The following is an 18,025-nucleotide window of genomic DNA, read 5'->3' on the forward strand; positions in this document are numbered from 1 at the left end:
AGGTGTCAGCAGGGCCACACTCCCACTGAAGCTTCTAAGAATCCTTTCTTGGCTTTTCCAAGATTCTGCTGGTTGCCAGCCATCCTTGGCGTCCCTTGGCTTGTAGATATATCACTCCAATCTCTGCCTCCATCATTGCATGGCATTCTCCTCATGTCTTTATGTGTCCAAATTTCCTTCTTATAAGGGCACTAGTCATATTATATTTAGGACCCACCCTAATCCAATTTGAGCACATTTTAACATGATTACATCTTCAAATATTACTATAAAGTCACAGTCACAGGTTCTGGGTGGACATAAATTTGGGGGAGACTCTATTCAACCCAATATAGGGAGCAAAACCCCACTGAATTAAGACAAAATTCGGGCAGCATTAGAGAAAGAAGCCAGTCAAAACCGGAAGGTAGGTCAGAGTTTGGAATGAGAGTTTATGCTAAAAATTGCTGAGCGAGGAAAGTTGCATAATCTGGAGATAGATGAAAAGCCACAGGATTAGGCTAAAAGATAAAGAACTAGATTCATCAAGTGTAAGCATCAAATATTTGCTCTTTGGATTTTTTAAAGATTTAAAAACATAGCTTTCAGGTGTTCTTTGTTCCTTAGAAATGTTGAGTTGGGAGACAGATTGATGATCATAGTTAATTGCCGTATAATGTCCATTCCTCAACTAGAAAAATATGGACTTCATCTACTGCTCCTGGGAAAGCACGGCCCCTCAAGAGGTCACTCCATTCCCAACAGATGATTTGTGTATGTAACAAGAGAAAGGAATTAAGTATGAGGTGTTCTTGGTTCTTTGCATCTCTCTCAAGATGAAGAGAATATTTGTGTGATTACCATCACAGATATTTCTATTTCAGTATCAAGAAAAGCCATCTCTCGATTTCCCAAATGTGATGACTGTTGTTCATCTCTGATAAATGAGGGTAATCAGTCATCCTAAGGAGAAGAACAGTGACTAGGTCTTGTTTATGAAGCTTCATCTTCAATGAATTTATTTTTGTCATCTTTCCAAAGACAGGATAGGTCACCAGGTCTACTCTGATGCTGGAAATAACTAATGATTGGTACTTATCAATTCGCTGGCCAGGAGCTGAAGAAACAGAACAAGTAATAGCTGATCAATAACTAATGATGGTATTTTGAATAGAAAATAAACGGGACTTAAACACCTTCCTGACTGAAGTCTGTCTCTCAGGTTTGAGCCTTTTATTCACCATGTTTTTAAAACCACCAATTAATTACTTAAGGACCTGGCAAAAGGAAGGTGTCCCTTAATCCTTGGCCACACATGGACCTAAGACAGACCAGAGGAATTTAGAGACAGAATTCCTTCTGTATCCTTCAAGGTATAATACAAGTTCCCTGTAATAAACAGGAGACCCCTTTTCCATCCAGTACGGGATTCACACCTTCCCTCCAAGGAGCCCTGGCAGCCTGCGCTGAGCCTGTGCACGTCAGGATTCTCTAGGGAGCTAATCACTAAGAAACTCATTCTTCTTCCAAATAACATCCTCCCTAAATTCCTGAAAAAAGTCTTCACCTCAATGAAGAGAGGTCCCTCTTTAAGCTGATCGCTCCTTTGAAAAAAATGTTTTATTCTTCTAATTTTTCCTGATTTTCCTTTTTTCTTCTTTTGCTTTAACAGCTTTCTGTGTTTTATCATTAAAAGTGCAGTATCATTTAAATAAAGGTGGAGAGTGACATCTCTAAGAAAATGATTGCTGCTTGGGGATGGCACTATTAACTTGAAAAGGTTACTGCTTCAAAGAAGACCGTTTTAGTACAAGGCATTAAACAGTATGAAACTTAGCATGTTGACAAGCTATGTGGCAGCAATTTCTCTTTGGTTCTGAGACATCAATAAGAATCTCATCGTTTGGAGGAAGCCTGACTGGACTCTCAACCCCTTCCATCATTGGCACAGCTGATAGTAAGGCACCATGCCAAGGTTACCTACTCAGCAAGCAAAGCTGGACGTTCTCATTCTCTAAGTACTGAAAGGAAACCAAGGCCTTGCCTTTTTATTTTGTTTTAAGGACACACTTTTGTTACAGATGTTAACAACTTCTAGTTCCACTCAAAAACAGTCTGAGCCCAGTAGGCTTGATGGAGGAGCTGAGGCCTAGTGACCTTGTGAAGAGACTGTCCCATTATAGCCTGTGTGAGATCATTATGGGAGATAAAAGAACCCATAAGTCAAAGTTCAAAATGAGCCAGTTGTAGCCCCTTTCACCAGCAGGCTGAATTATGGTCCTTCCAAATGCACTGGCCTCTGGAACTGTAGCCACCGGGCAAAGACCATTCCAAGGGAGAGAAGATCAGCTTGGTTTAGTCAGGAATGTAGGGTATTTGGGTTTGGCCCCAGAATGTGCCTTCATGTTAGCTGTAGTAATAATTAACATCACTATATTGCTTAAATAGCCTGTAGTTATAGTAATTAACATGCAACAACATGGATGAAACTTGAGGACGTCATATTGAGTGAAATAAGCCAGAACACAAAAGGATAAATATTGTATGATCTCACTGATATTAAATAATTAGAATAAACAAACTCACAGATTCACAATATAGAATATAGGGGACAGGGTGAGGATTGAGAATAAGGAGTTAAGCCTTAAAACAATGGGAATGTTTTGGTAAGGAATGGCAGTGATAGTAACACAATGCTGTGAATGTAATTTACAACACTGAAATTAACCACTCTGAACCTGGTTAAATGGGGAAACGTTAGATTGTAGTATGGTAATAGAACAAAATTAAAAAAAAAAAAAATTAATGGAACTGCATTACACAAACAGTGAACCCTAAGTTAAACCACGGAGTTATAGTTAATAGTACAATTATAAAAAAGTGCTTTTATCAGTTGTAACAACTGTATCACATTAATGCAAGGTGTTAATAATAGAGTAGTATATGGGAACCCTGTATTTTTTGCATTATTGTTTTGTAAACCCACAACTTTTCTAATAAAAAAGACTCGCACATCATAAAAAAAATTAGTTATCAACTCTATTTCCATCGTTGCATGTATACTCAGAGAGAATGCTCTTGCTGAGCTTGTCTGTTGCAGCCAATAAAATTCAAAAGGGGTTAGCAGGGAAGGAGAATTGGGGGGACTTTTTCAAAGCCCAGGTGCATGTATTCTAAGAGGAGAACTAGATTAATAATACATTCCTGGTATATTCTGCAATACCAGTTAACAATGCATGTCTGTTCATTCTACAGCACCCCTCTTTATCAATCAGGGAATTACTGTCATCATCATACATGTTGTCTCTGCTAACAAAACCAGACTTCTTCTGCTCATCTCTCTTCAATTTAGCCTTGTGGTTCTACAGGTGAGATCAGCATAAGCCTAAATGCAATACCAATGGTGTAGAAAATTAATGCAAACACAAAATTAGAGTGAGCATATAAAATTGAAGTTCTGCATCCAATCTTATTGAAAATCCATTGGGATTACCCCTCCATTTAAAGAGTTAAACCCTTTCAAATTTCCTGGGAGGTACTTGACAAATGAAGATGTGACAGATGGATGCCTATCCCTTCTGAAAGGAATGGCGCAGAAATTTAAAAGTAATAATAATACATGCTAGCAAAGCAAATGCTATGTTTATAGCATAATCACTAATACCACATTATTCAGCTGTCCCCTTTTTCAGTATTAAATGTAACTTGTTATTAATAACATGGAAACGGCTGACAATTTCAGTCCCTTTAAGGAACATTACTCATGATCAAGAGATCAGCCCTTTCTGTGAATACTTTTCAATCTGCAGGTGTTAAAAATCAGTTACACTACTGGCAAAATCAGGAGTCTTTTAAAAGTGGTGCTCCAGTATTGAAGGCTGATGTGAAAAAGTGTCTCCCAAAGTGTCCTCACTCACTCTCTGGGACCACAGTCTCACAGACTCAGGGAGCGCTCTCTGTTCCAAGTGTCAGTTTTAAAAGTTCCCATACACATCTATTTTTGATTCCCACACATTTATTTGGTCTTAGCTCAGATTTCAGAACCACAACCAGACTCTGTCAGAACTGGTTGCACATTCTCCCAAGCTTTAATACTGAGAACATCTGTTTTCTGTGTTAGCCAACAGAAGAAAATATCACCAGAATGCACTTGGCCCTGATGGAAGCCTCAGGTCTCCTACAGACTGAGCTATTACTTTTGAGTGGTGTATGTCCTCTCTGCATATAGGTCTTCTCCAAAGGGAATAGACCCAGTAATGCCTGATGCCCCTTCCTGTTTAAGAGCATATATCTAATAATTTACAATGAAAAGGAAAATGTGTTTCAAAAGATTGAAAATTTAACCTCCAAATATTTTGAAATTTCTTGAAGTGCCTTAACTGGAGTAAAAAGTTTCTGACTTTGTCCATGAAGGAAATACCTATCTGGAGGCAACACCAAGGAAAGGAGGGCATAGAAGGAGAGAAACCATCTCTGGTAATATTTGAACTTCTGGATGTTGTCATTCCTGATGAAGTATGTTGCTGACTGTTGCTGTTATGTGACTCAATAGATTTCCTTCTATGCTTAAGCTTCTTTGGCTGGGATTTCCAGTCACTCACAAACAGACGATTCTTGGCTAACAATAGACAAAATGTTACCTCTTCTAGCCCCTGAAGTGTGTTCATTATTTTAGCTTATCTCTGTCCAAGGAAGGTCTCAGTTTAATATACTTTAATCTCAATAACATGATCTTTAAAAGAGGAACTGGACTTTGTGATCTTTAAAGACTTTCTCAGATTGAAGTCTGCATTAGTCTGCATTACTCTGTAATCCAGTAGAAATAAATCTATCTACAGTCTACTAAATGAAAAGGAAAACATAAAAGAAGAGCAAGAGCTAACGATAGGGATTAATGAGTGAATGCCTCGCCCAGCTCTCCAGAAGCCCTGGGCAGGTCACACTGAAGCACCAGCAAAGACAGCTGAGAACACCTCGTCCTGGGAGCCAGGTAGTGGTACAGAGTAGCCATGACAGATGAGGCAGAAATCAAGAACACCCCACATTTGAGAGACTACCAGGTGACCAACCTGGGAAGCCAAAATGTACCCCATGTCCAGGGAATGAGACCAAGTCATGGAGTCTAGTACAGTCACTACAAACAGAACTGAGATGCTGAAACCTAGTTGTAAATGGATTCCCATGGCACAGTGCATAGAGGTCACCATGCAAAAAGGATCGAGGTGGGCAAAAGGCAGCACTTCATTAGGGTTAGGAGAGAGAAGAATGGAAAAAGGGGAAGGGGACTAGGAGGGGAAAAAGAAGACAAAGCAGGAGAAACACTGAAGTATAGAGGTTCAGACCACAGCCTTCCGAAACTGGCAAACCTGGGTTTCAATTTTTGTTCGGCCTCCTCCTAACTGTGAGACTTATTTTCTTTCTTCCTTATAGTTTTTTGAAGTATATTTTACATATCATATAATTTAACCATTTCAAGTGCACAATTCAATGATTTTTAATAACTTTACCAAGTGGTACAGCTATCACCATAAATCAGTTTTAGAACATTTTCATTCACCCAATAAGAAGCCTCATTTGCATTTAGTTAACCCCTGATCCCATCCTAGCCCCAAGCAAACAGTAATCTACTTTCTGTCCCTATAGACTTGCCTTTTCTGCACATTTCATATAAATGGATTTATATAATAAGTGGTCGCTTGTGTCTGGCTTCTTTTACTGAGCACGATTTTTTTTTTTCCCCAGTTCATATATTTTTTTTTTTTAAACAATTCTGGTTTTTTCATTTAATTTTTATTCTGGTAACATATACACAACCTGAAATATACCATTCTATTCTCTTTCAATTATACACTAGGGTGGTGATAGTTACATTCACAATATTGTATTACCATCCATTACCAAGCCACTTCCATCACCCAGAAATAAATCTCCATATCAATTAAGAATTAACTCTCCATTCCCCACTCCCACCTGGTCCCTAGTAACCTGTACTCTAGATTCTGACTTTATAAATTTATACTAACTATTTCATTTAAGCAATATCATCCAGTATTCGTCCTTTTTGTCTGCCTTATTTCATTCAGTAGAACATGATGTTTTTAAGGTTCATTCAGCTTGTAGCATGAATCAGTAGGTTGCTACTTTTTATGGCCAAATAGTATACCATTGTATGGATATGAGACATTCACTAAAATCTCAATTTCCTTATTCTTAAAATAGGGATAAGAATAATAGAACCAATTTGGTAGGGTGTTGCAACATGAAACAGTACATTTTAAGAACTTAGCAGACCAGCTGGCATCTGGAGGGAGCATGAATAAGTAATCTTAAAAAGCTTCAACAGGATTAGCGCTATTTCAACTTTCCTCAGTTCTCTGACTTTACAAACATCACCTTCCTACTCTCACTTCAGCAAAGAAAAGGAAGACAGTCTGCCTTTTTACAGAAAGGAAAGAGGAACAAAAGCTAAGTGGCTGCCTCGAGTCACAGGCCACACTGGGTGGAGTGAAGAGTGCTTTGTCACAGACAGCTCTTGAATTGTAGCACGTCCTAAATAGCATTGCACCAACAGTGTCTATTGCTTTTATGTATATCTGGGTGAAGATGGCAGAATTGAGTCCATAATACACCGAGTCACTTTTCTGAAAAATGGAATGATAATACAAGAGAGAGCTTTGTAAGTAGGAATAATGATATGAAATTGAGAAAGGGAACAAATACAAGTGAATTAGAAAATGCCACCCAGATTCTGACATACAGTCAATTACTGCAGGAGTCTTTGCAAGAGAACTGTGGATAGCCCTGCTTCTGCTATTTCAGCCCAGACAGGACAAAGGAAAATGGGAGTACATTGCCAAGGAGCACTGGCTTTGGCTGCTGATCCAGTCTTGCCTTTCTTTCACATAGCTGAATCTGAAAATTTTTTAGGCTCACGAGTTTAAATTTTTCATCATTCCTGCCAGCAGAAATACATTAACAAAATAAAGACATGTGCACCGAGAAATAGACCCTAGGCTCCAAAGTGGGAGGGTGTTGATACCATTCTCTGCTGCAGGGCCCATAGACCAAACAGCCACAGAAACCTACAGCTCCCATATATCAAATACAGCTGGAAGTTTCAGAAGAGGAACTAGTCAGATTTTAAAAAGGTGGAATTTCTGGGGGAGTAGGGGGAGGGACCTTTACCTGCTTAGTAAATGCTCCCCAAAGTAGCAAATTTTAAATTTCAGTTAGAGCATGGAGCTGGAAATACCTTTAGAAATCTCTAGTTCAATCTTTCCTTTTAATAATAATCAGAAGGAGAGGGGGAAATTAGGAAAAAAAACAACATGACCTTGGTAGGGTAGATAAGGACCTCTGATCATTAATTTGATCTAGTATAGGTTAAAGAAGAAAACATGACTCCAAAGCCTGCACAAAATTGTGTTGCTAAGAATAGAGGCTCAGGAGATGGCTTTTGAGTTTAACCAAAATAAATACTTTGGCAAAGTTTCTTCAGATGTGCAAAGGCAGGCAAGGAGTCTAATATGAGATAGAGGTGCTAAATTAAGTTGCTCTATGTAATGAAGTAAGAATTTTGAGTCTTCTTTTCGTAGATGGTGGAATAAGAGGTCTGGGGATCCAAGGATGAAAAAGAGAAAGAATTTGGAAAGATAATTCTAGAGTAGTTGTTCCCAACTGAGGGTGATGTTGACCACTGGGGCACATTTGGCAAAATCTGGGGACATTTTTGGTTGTCACAACTCAAGGGGGGTGGGGAGGACTGTTCTAGTCATCTAATGGGTAGAGGCCAGGCTTACTGCTAAGTATCCTACAGTAAATAGGCCAGCCCCCTGCAACAAAGAATTCTCTGGCTCAAATTTCTGTAGTACTGAGTTTAAGAAATCCTGATCTAGATGAAAATTTAGAAAGAACCTGTCAGTGTCTGGAAAAGTCAAGGATTAAATAGAAAGACAACCATGGAGAAATTTCCTGGGAGCAGGGATAGACCAGGAAATTTTAATGATGTTTCTCAACTTCTTTCATGTTCTTAGCAATGCTAAGATCTCACTTTTCATTTCCTCTTAATTAAAGTTTATTACACAATAGCCTTGTGGTAGTGATGCTTTGAAGAATGAAGGAAATGGAGCTGTGCCTACCATAGCAGCAGAGATGTTGGAAGATAAAGACAGACCAATGCTAATGTTTGAAGCAGGCAAGAGCAGAGCAGGCAGAAACAGGGCAGGTTGATCTGTCCTCACCTTGCCAATCTCAAGAGTTATTGAGAAGGCACTGAACATCTCTCATAGGTGGCAGGGAATCCTGGGCCATACACAGGGGAGGATGCTCAGAATTATGAAATGGCTTGCCACGGTCATTAAATTGCAGAGTTGCATTTATAATAGAGATTTCCCAGTGCCCTGACCATGGTTCTAGTGCGTTCTGTGTCCTCCATTTGACTGTGGACATCCATTCCTGTATTCTAGTGCCTAACACACCAACTGTGTATACAATGCACTCTCATATCTGTGTGTTAGACTCGTCGCTATGGCATGCAGTCATGGTAGTCTGTTTAGTTGTTGTTTGTTTCCTTTTGTTACTTTCTGTATACTTAGTAAAAGGAAAATTCCAAATTTAAAATCAGGTAAAGATGTGAAAAACCCTAGCTACAGGATCAGAAGCCCTGTTGTCAACCTTCACAGTCTCCATGCCAGGAAGTTTTCAAGCACCCATACATGGCAGATGTGGCTCCTGACATCCTGATCTTCACTAAAGACTGTGAAGGACATACAACTATTCCCATTTTAATGACAAGAAAATTGAAACTTAGATTAAATGACTTCCCAGGGTTACACAGATAAGAGATGTTTGAGCCAGGCCTGGAACCCTTGTTTCTTGACATTCAGAATTAAGGAACAAGTTACAGGAAAAATATTATAAAGAATGGAACAGAAATGGGTAGTAAGCACATAAACGGATATTCAATGTTATTCATCAAATAATTGAGAATTTAAAAAACAAGATAATATATTTTTAACCTATTAACAGAGGTAAATGAAAGCAAAGGTTAAGGGAATATAAATTGAAATAACTTTTCAGGAAAACTCATGAACAATAAAAATAAAGAATGTAGGTAAGAATCCTAACGTGTGACCAAGTAAATCCACTTCTAGGAGCATAGTGTAAAGAAACAATAACACAAATGAAGACAGATTTATGCATGTTTATCATGGGGATATTTATTATAGACAGCTGACAAACAACAAAGAAGGAAGTCACCTTAGTAGCATAATTAAGGAAATGAATAAATTTTTGCGTATCTATAAAATAGTTATTTGCAGTCATTAAAAATTGTATTTATGAAAATATTTTATAATGTTTTAAAATGCTTGAACTATCAAAATAGAAGAACCTACAGAAAGGCATCTTCATCGTGACACCAGATTCTTAAAAATATCTAAGATAAAAGAATAGAAATATATAGCAAAATAGTAGGATGGTATTTTTTTTCTTTTTAAATGCCTTTCAGTATTTTTTCAAAAATTTTACAAAGTCTGTGCCTTGCATTAACATTCATAAGCAAAATGAAAAAAAAAGACCTCAGTGTTGTATAGTCAGCTGCAACAAGAATTCAATGAGAGATGATTGGATCGAGTGATTGTAAAATAGACAAGAAATGAGGCCTTCAACAATACAGTCTTTTATTCTGCAAAACACCGTCTTAACAATGCTCCCCAAACCCAGCATCACTTGTGGGGTTCTAGAGGAGTGCAAAACCCTCACACTATTTCCTCTGACAGAGAGCTCAGGGGAGGGGATAGCGGAACCTCAAGTCCTGAGTAAAGAGCAAGGCTCACCAAATAAAAGTGAAATTAGGTGACATTCAGCCAAGACAGAAAGAAGCCAGTCTGATATCGGCCAGTTTAAAAAATCCTTAACTTAGAAGAAAGTCAGTCTAACCCTGAGGAGGACCAGGATATGGCAATCTTTGGTGAGCTTAATCAGAATAAGGAATAGCCCCCTTACGATTCATATAATAATGTGCTCCGTGCTGCTGTACAATGTAAGCAAGCAGCTGCACATAGGCCAGCCCTTAGAACAGGGATGAACTGACTTTTTCTATAAAGACAGTAAATATTTTAGGTTCTGCAAGCCATATGGTCTCTGTCACAACTACTTAATTCTGGCATCATAGTTTGAATCAGTTGTAGATAATACATTATCAAATGGTTGTAGCTGCCTTCCAGTGAAACATTATTTATAAGATGGTCTAGTGTGGCCCCCTGGCCATAGCTTGCAGATCCCTGTCTTAAGACTTTAAACACTGCAATAAAAGTAGTTTTCCTATAGCTCTTCCCAGCTGTCATGTCTCCTCATGCTAAGGTGCCAAAGTCTGAATCTGGCAAATTTTGTGGTTATCTTGGGAAAGTTACATAGGATGGATTGTATGTAGATCAGAAGGTGTGTTCATTCTATAAGCTTTTGGGGAAGTGAATGAATCCCAGGCACCAAGTTAGGCCCGGGGACATAAATAGGATGTGGCCCCCCCTCCTCTAGGTACTGCCACCATTGGATCAACATGAAGTTGCTAACTCTAGTGATGTTCATTGTTGACCCCAGCAGGAGTGATGTTCACAGATAGGCAGGGAGAGAAGTCAGAGAGGGGAAGGGGATGAGTCAAGGAGACACCAGGAAGTAAGGATGTGGAGTTAGCCAGTGTACCAGCCTGAGCAAAATTGAGAGTTAACTGTTTCAGGATGAAACTCCAAAATCACAGGTAATGCTTTGATTTCTAACCCAGCATATAATCCAAAGGCCCTAGATGATATGAACCCAAGAACTCCTGTAACCTCTTGGTTTTCTCTTTCTCAAACTCTGTCTCTGTCTCTGTCTCTCTCTCTCTCACACTCTGTCTGTCTGTCTCCATCTCTCTCTCATTCTTCTTTTACCCTCTCCCATTTCACCTCAGCCATACCCCCTCCTGGCTATCCTTTGAACACCATGTTCAAGCAAGTTTTTATCCCAGGGTCTCTGCACTTATGATTCCCTCTACCTGAAGCTTCTTTCCCCTAAAATTATGTGGGTCACTCCCTCACTTTGTTCCAGTATTTGCTCAAATGTTAGCTTTTCAGAAAAGCCTTTTCTTTTAGCTCTCTATGAAATTGCAACCTCTTTGCATATTCCTTGCCCCTTACAGAATTTTATGCTTTCATTGCACTCGTCACCTGACATATGTTTGTTTGTTGTCTGTCTCCCAGGACAAGGATGTAATCTCCCTGTGACCAGGGACTTTGCCGTTTTTTGTTCATTGCTGTTTCTTTAGTGCCTAGAGCACTACCTGGGATGGGACAAAATAACCTTCAATGAATATATGACCGAATAAAAAAAAAAGAACTAAACCTATGAAATATTTACCAGGTATCAGCACTATACTATAATTTCCAGTTCTCATGATTATTTATCAGGGTTGGGATTTATCATCTCATTTTACAGATGAGGAAATTGAATTTTAAAGATTCACTAACATGTGCAAATATTTATAGTTACTATGTGTGGTAGATTGAACCATGAAGCCAATGAAAGACATGTTCTTAATACGCATTCCTGTGGGTGTCAAACTATTTGTAAAATAGAACCCTTTGAAGATGTATCATCAGTTAAGGTGTGGACTCATTTATGAATAGGATCTTCTAAGATCTTATTTAGGTGTGGCCAAACTAAATTATGGTGGGCCTTAATGCATATAACTGAAGCCTTATAAAGAGAAGTGGAAGATAGAGAAAGCCACAGAAGGAGACCAAGGACACTGCCATATGATAGAGGCAGAGATGCAAGTTGAAGAACTCCAAGGATTGTGGTAACCATCACCAGAAAACTACATACTCCTAGAGAAAGCATGAGCTTACTGACACCTTGATTTGCAACTCCTGGTCTCTAAAACTGTGAGCCGCTAAGTTCTTGTTGTTTAGACCAACCCACTCTATGTTATTTGTCATAGCAGCCCCCGCAAACTAAGACTACAAGACCAGGTAGGACTCAAACTGACTCCAAAGTCTTCATCTTTTTACTATAATATAGCAGGCTGCTCTTTAAACCTTTATAGTTATAATAATGTAAGTTCCTGCAAAGTAAAGCAGAGACATGTCCAAAAGTACCAGTTCACTTTGGCACCAGGAATTAGAACAAAGGTCTGGAGGAGAATCTATGGTAAGAACAGAGATAAAGCCATCCTGGGGTTTCCCTTCAGGAATAAGGATAAAACTCCAGCAATGAGGTCTGTGAGAAAAGGAAGCTGGCCGGCTTTAGTTCATTACTGCCTCCCTCGTAGCCAGCAATGCCTGATAAAAAGGAGTCATAAATAAATGTGTTGAATGAACATGCCCTAAGAGGAAATGGAGGGAATGTAGAAGGCCATAGGAAGGAGAGTACACTTGAAACTAGGAAGAATCTGAGAGGGTTTGTGTGAGAGGTGGTATTTAAAAGATGCTAGGAAGGATGGGTAGAAATTGGAGTTGGACAAGCCGGAGGAGAAAATGTCTCTAAGTGTTATCTGAAACTTGAGCAAGCCCAACTCTCGTTGACCATTCCATTTCATTGTGTCTGATCCAAAGTGCAACCTGACATCAAGAAGTGTTCTGACTTGCCCTATTTCATAGAGTCATAAAAACTATTAAGCTGGAGTTAGAAGGTATGACTCATTTATTGTTCTCAAGACAAAAATCACAGGCTTTAAATAGTTACCATTTTCCCATGTAATGCAATGAATCATTAAGTAGATATATAATTTTTCAACTGAAAAAATGTTTGTCAACTATAGTATAACCTAGCTTTTATTGAGCCCCTAATATGTGTTGGGCACTGTGTTAGGCATGATACTTATGCCAATTCATCTACTTCTTACAAAACCCTGTGAGATGAAGATTATTTCTATTTTGCTAGAGCGGATGCCGGGATTCAGAGAGGTTCTTTTACCTGCTTAAAGTCATTCTTTCCGAATTTGTAAAATCAAATTTGAAACTCAGGCCTCTCTGACTCCAACCCTTACTCTGTCAACTGCATTGTTTTGCCTTCCAAGGTTTAAAATTTTTACTAACCAACTTCTTCATAGTTTGCCAACTTCAGCACCAGCACAAAAACAGGGCTCTTCCCCCAGGAAACTGGTTCCCTTCAATAGTGCGTTATCCAGCATAGTAACTGGTACATAAAATTGCAGGTATGTTCCTGAAAATGTGAAAACAAATTTATCAATCTGATAAACTAAGGGAACTGATGCTTCTCAAAAGGATTTTGCCCTTTAAAAAATGTGGAAATCAATGTCCCAATGTGTTTCACTGTTGCTAATAGGTATTTATTAGTCAGTAGTGCATATGGAAGGCAATTTGCCTGCCATACCAAGTTCCTATTCTAGTATAATCTTCCCATTTCTCAGCCTGGGCAGAGGCAACACCCAGTACCTTGACCCATCGGTATCATCTTTAATGGATGATCAGACTCAAGCTGGGCTGAGCCAGAATTAAGCTGAACTGATTCTCTTCTGAGAATATGTTACAGAGACCCAGACACAAAGTTAGGCTTTACTGGGCATGGGATTAAGAACATGTGGAGATGGCACAGCTATAGCTCAATGACAACCCTATGCCACCCATAGACCAATGTTCATAGGCAGCAAGAACAAAGATAAATAAATACATAGAATGAAGGTCATGAAATAGTACACAGCAGACACAGAGGACTGTGCCACCCCAAAGAGCCAGAGCCAGAGAGAGTCTCTCACTGAAAACATTGCTGAGTGATAACTGTTTCACTACTGGGGAGGGTGGACTATATTTCCTGAAATTAAGTTCCATGAGATTCTCTTGGTCTCTCAAAATAAATTTCTCTTTATTAAAGCAATTTTTGGAGATGTAATTGTAATTTACTACTGTGTAACAAATTATCTAAAAAAATTAGCAGCTTAAACCAATAAACATTTGTATCTCACAAAAATCTCTGAGAATCAGGAATCCAGGGGTACCTAAACTTGGTGGTTCTGGCTCAGGGTTTCCCACAAGGTTTCAGTGAAGCTGTGCTCTTGACCCAGTCTTCAGCCATTTCAAAGCTTAATTGAGGATGGAGCATCTACTGCTAGACTCACTCACATGGCTGTTGGCAGGCCTCACTTCCCTGCTGGCTATTGGCCAGCTGCTTACACCATAGCCATTTCCTTCCCCCAGAGTAAGAGATTCAAGGGAGAGAGAGTGAAAATGAGTGAGTGAAAGAGCACCCAACTGAAGCCGAGAAGTGACACACCAGCACTTCTACCATATGTCATTGGTCACAAAGACCAACCCTGGTACACTATGGAAAGGGATCATATAAGGTTGTGTACTATAGGAGGCAAGGATCATTGAGGGCCCACTTGGAAACTTTCTAACACAGGAAAGTTTCTGTTTCAAGCAAGCAATGAATCCCAAGTAAAACTTCAGACACATAATGTGTAGACTTCCAGCAATATTAACCATTGAAAATCCAGTCAGGAAACTGCATGTAAATTTAAAAGGTCCCTGAGCAGTAAAGAATTTCAATCATGTCTTTGTATTTGACTCCCAAGGTCAGTCAGAGCCATTCTTGGACCCTCATCAATTTGCATATAAAACAAATAGGCAGGTTAAAAGCAGTAAAAAAAAAGTACACTCATTGAATGACATACAGTATGAGAAGATGTAATATAATAAAGAATTTGGTTGGTCTTTGTCCCTGGCTCCTGGGAGATAACTTCTACATCCTTAGATTCCCATGATAGAAAGGTCTTTTGTCATACATACCCCTACCACCACCACATGCGATAGTCTATAGTAATAAAATGATACGATGGGGCCAGCCTCACTGGTGGCCATAGGGTGGGGGCTAGCCACATGAGAAAAAACTTCAAATGAGATTAGTGGGTAGGGGCTTTGAGCTACATCATATCAACCTCATGTTCTCTGACCTCTGAAGAGGGGAAGAGGACTGGAGATTGAGTTCACCCACATTGGCATCAATTTCACCAATCATGCCTACACAATGAGATCCCATAGAAACTGTGGATACTTATAGCTCAAGTGAGCTTCCATGATTGAGAAGATATATCACTGTGCTGGCAGAATGACATGTTCTGATGCCATGTGCAGATGACAGAAAAGCTTGCCTTTGAGAACGTCCCAGACCTTGTCTTGTGTGTTTTTCCTTTGGCATCTTCTTATTTGTATCTTTTTAGTGTAATAAAACTAAAATTGTAAATGTAGCACTTCCAGTGAATTGTGGGTCATTCCATTATTGAACCTGAGGGGTTGGTGAGAACCACTGAATTTGGGTCAACTTAGTGTTGAAGCAAAAAGCTCAGAAGGTGTACCTGTCAGAGAAGGCAAAATTATGCTGCAATAACAAAGAAACAAAGAAAAGTTAGTGGTTTAAAACAATTCCCACTGCATGTTGATTGTGGACCAGCTGCATTCTGCTCTTTGTTATTGTCATTCTCACTCCAGGACTACGGCTGTGGCAAAGAGAGAGAAGGACATGGCAAAGCATGCACCGTATAGACCAAGACTTGTATCAAGAGAATCGTCTGTTTTATAGGAGAGCAGATATTATGAATAAAACCAAAAACTGGCCAGGCCCATGAGTTTTTGTCCCCACCTATAAATAATGCCATATATACTTTGTCAAAGACACAAGATCAGTTTACATAGCTACTTAGGAAGCAGAAAGATTTCTATGGGTGTGTATTGCTGCATGTGTGCACAGTGAGAGGGAGGTTAGCATTGTGGTAAAGAACACAAGCTCTGTAGCCAGGTCCTCTGTGTCCCTCTCCTGGCTCCACTCTTATTAGCTGTGTGACTGAGGGCAAGTCATTCAACTGCTGGATCTTGGTTCCTTCCTTAGTACAAGAGCTGATAATAATAGCAACTATCTCCTAGGATTGAGGAAGAATATGTGAAGTGCCTACAGCAGGACCTGGCCCAGAATCAGCACTTGAATGCTAGCTGCTACTGCTGATTCTTGAGTCTGTATTCAATGGACAACTTACCTCCCATTCCAGAACCTGCTGAATCGCAAAGCTGGAAGGACTATGTCCTCCCTCTCCCCCAAATACAGATGAGAAGCAATGTCATAACGTACAGTGAGTAAGGTTTCCCAACTACTGAGCGTCACATGACAAGATGTGGGGGACTAAGAGAAATGCTGCTGGTTCTTCATTTGTCCAGAAAAAGTTCAAACCCTTTTCCTATTCTCTAGTACTTCCCTTATTTCACTTCCACTGTAGAAATCTTCATATTACTCTTTAATGCTACTAGGATAAAACACAAACATTCTCAGACTTGTATTCAAGAACTTGCAGTCTGGGCCCAGACTTACCTTTTCCAGCCTTAGGTGTAACTATTTCTTACATATATTAACTGCTTCAGACAGATTGGCCTCCTTGACCTTTGAGGTCATTGTTCTGGTTTGAAAGCATTATATGCCCCAGAAAAGCCATGTTCTATTCTGAACCTACCTCATGGGGGCAGCTATTTCTTTTAATCCTGATTCAATATTGTAGGTGGAAACTTTTAATTAGATTATTTCCACAGACATATGGTAAGCCCTATTGTGGGTGTGACCCTTTGATCAGATGGAGATATGACACCACCCATTCCAGGTGGGTCTTGACTAGTTTACTCTGATCGTTTAAAAGAGGAAACGTTTTGGAGAAAGCACAGAGAAGAACTGACACAGATGCCAACACTTGGAGAACAGAGACATGGATGTTTGGAGATGCTTGGAGCCCAGCAGATATTGCCATGCACCTTCCCATGAGACGTTAAGCAAGCCAGAACCTGGAGAGAGCCAAAGGAAGCCAAGAGATGAAAGCCAGCCCCAGAGAAGCAAAGTGAGAAACCCTCACAGGAACGGAGACTAAAAGCAATGGAGCCCAGGAGCAAGGAACCCAGCAGAAGCCAGCCATGTGACTTCCCAGCTGACAGAGGTGTTCCAGACCCATTGGCCTTCCTGGAATTAAGGTATCTTTCCCTGGATGCCTTAGTTTGGACATATTTATAGGCTTAGGTGTAAACTTGCAACTTAATAAATTTCCCTTTTAAAAGCTATTCAATTTCTGGTATATTGCATTCCAGCATCTTAACAAACTAACATAGTCATTGTATGCTTTTCTTCATTCTTTTCTTTAGCCGCATTTCTTCACTCTGTACCCAAACCTCAATCATCCTTCAAAGACTCCCTTAAAATCCATCTCTTTTGTGCAGTCTTCTCTGACTAAAGACACATAAACGGGTCTCTCCTACTTCTGAATTCCGATAATACTCTCTGGACTATTTATTAATCCATTCACTCAACTCAATTAGACTACTGTTGACAACTGACAATTATTTGCCATTTGAGAAAAAGTTAGAACTCTACACCATATACAAAATAAATTCCAGATGGATTAAAAAGCTAACTGGATTGAATAGGCAACCCTATGGAGATAGAAAATATGAATAGTGGTTGCCAAAGCCTGGGGATTTGGTAGGAAATGGGGAGTGACTGCTAATGGGTACAGGATTTTTTTCTGGGGAGATGAAAATGTCCTATCTATAATTTATTTTGGTGATGATTGTACAATATTTTGAATATATTAAAACCATTGAATGGTACATTTTAACTGGATTAATTTTATGTTATGTGCATTATACCTTTTTTAAATATATCAAAGATATATATATATATATTTAAAACTTCTGAAAAAGCTCTGGAGATAGTTTGCTAAACTTATGCTTATGGTTTTTGCATTTTTCTGTAAGTGTGTTATGCATCAATAAAAAGTTTATTTTAAAAAAATCCAACTGGATTAAACTAGATTAATGGAGATCTTTAAAAGTCCTAGGAGATGCTACAGGAAAATATGTTTTTATAAATACTTTGATGGAGAGAAGCTCCCTCAGAATGACTAAGCACCCAAAAGCCATAAAAGAAAAAAGTTATGTGCAATATTTTACTTTAAAAATTAAATTTCCTGTGAGTGACAACATAAGAACTTGAAAAAGCAGAAGAGAATATTTATGATATACCT

Source organism: Tamandua tetradactyla, chromosome 13, assembly GCF_023851605.1.
Source record: "Tamandua tetradactyla isolate mTamTet1 chromosome 13, mTamTet1.pri, whole genome shotgun sequence".
In the NCBI taxonomy this organism is placed as follows: domain Eukaryota; kingdom Metazoa; phylum Chordata; class Mammalia; order Pilosa; family Myrmecophagidae; genus Tamandua; species Tamandua tetradactyla.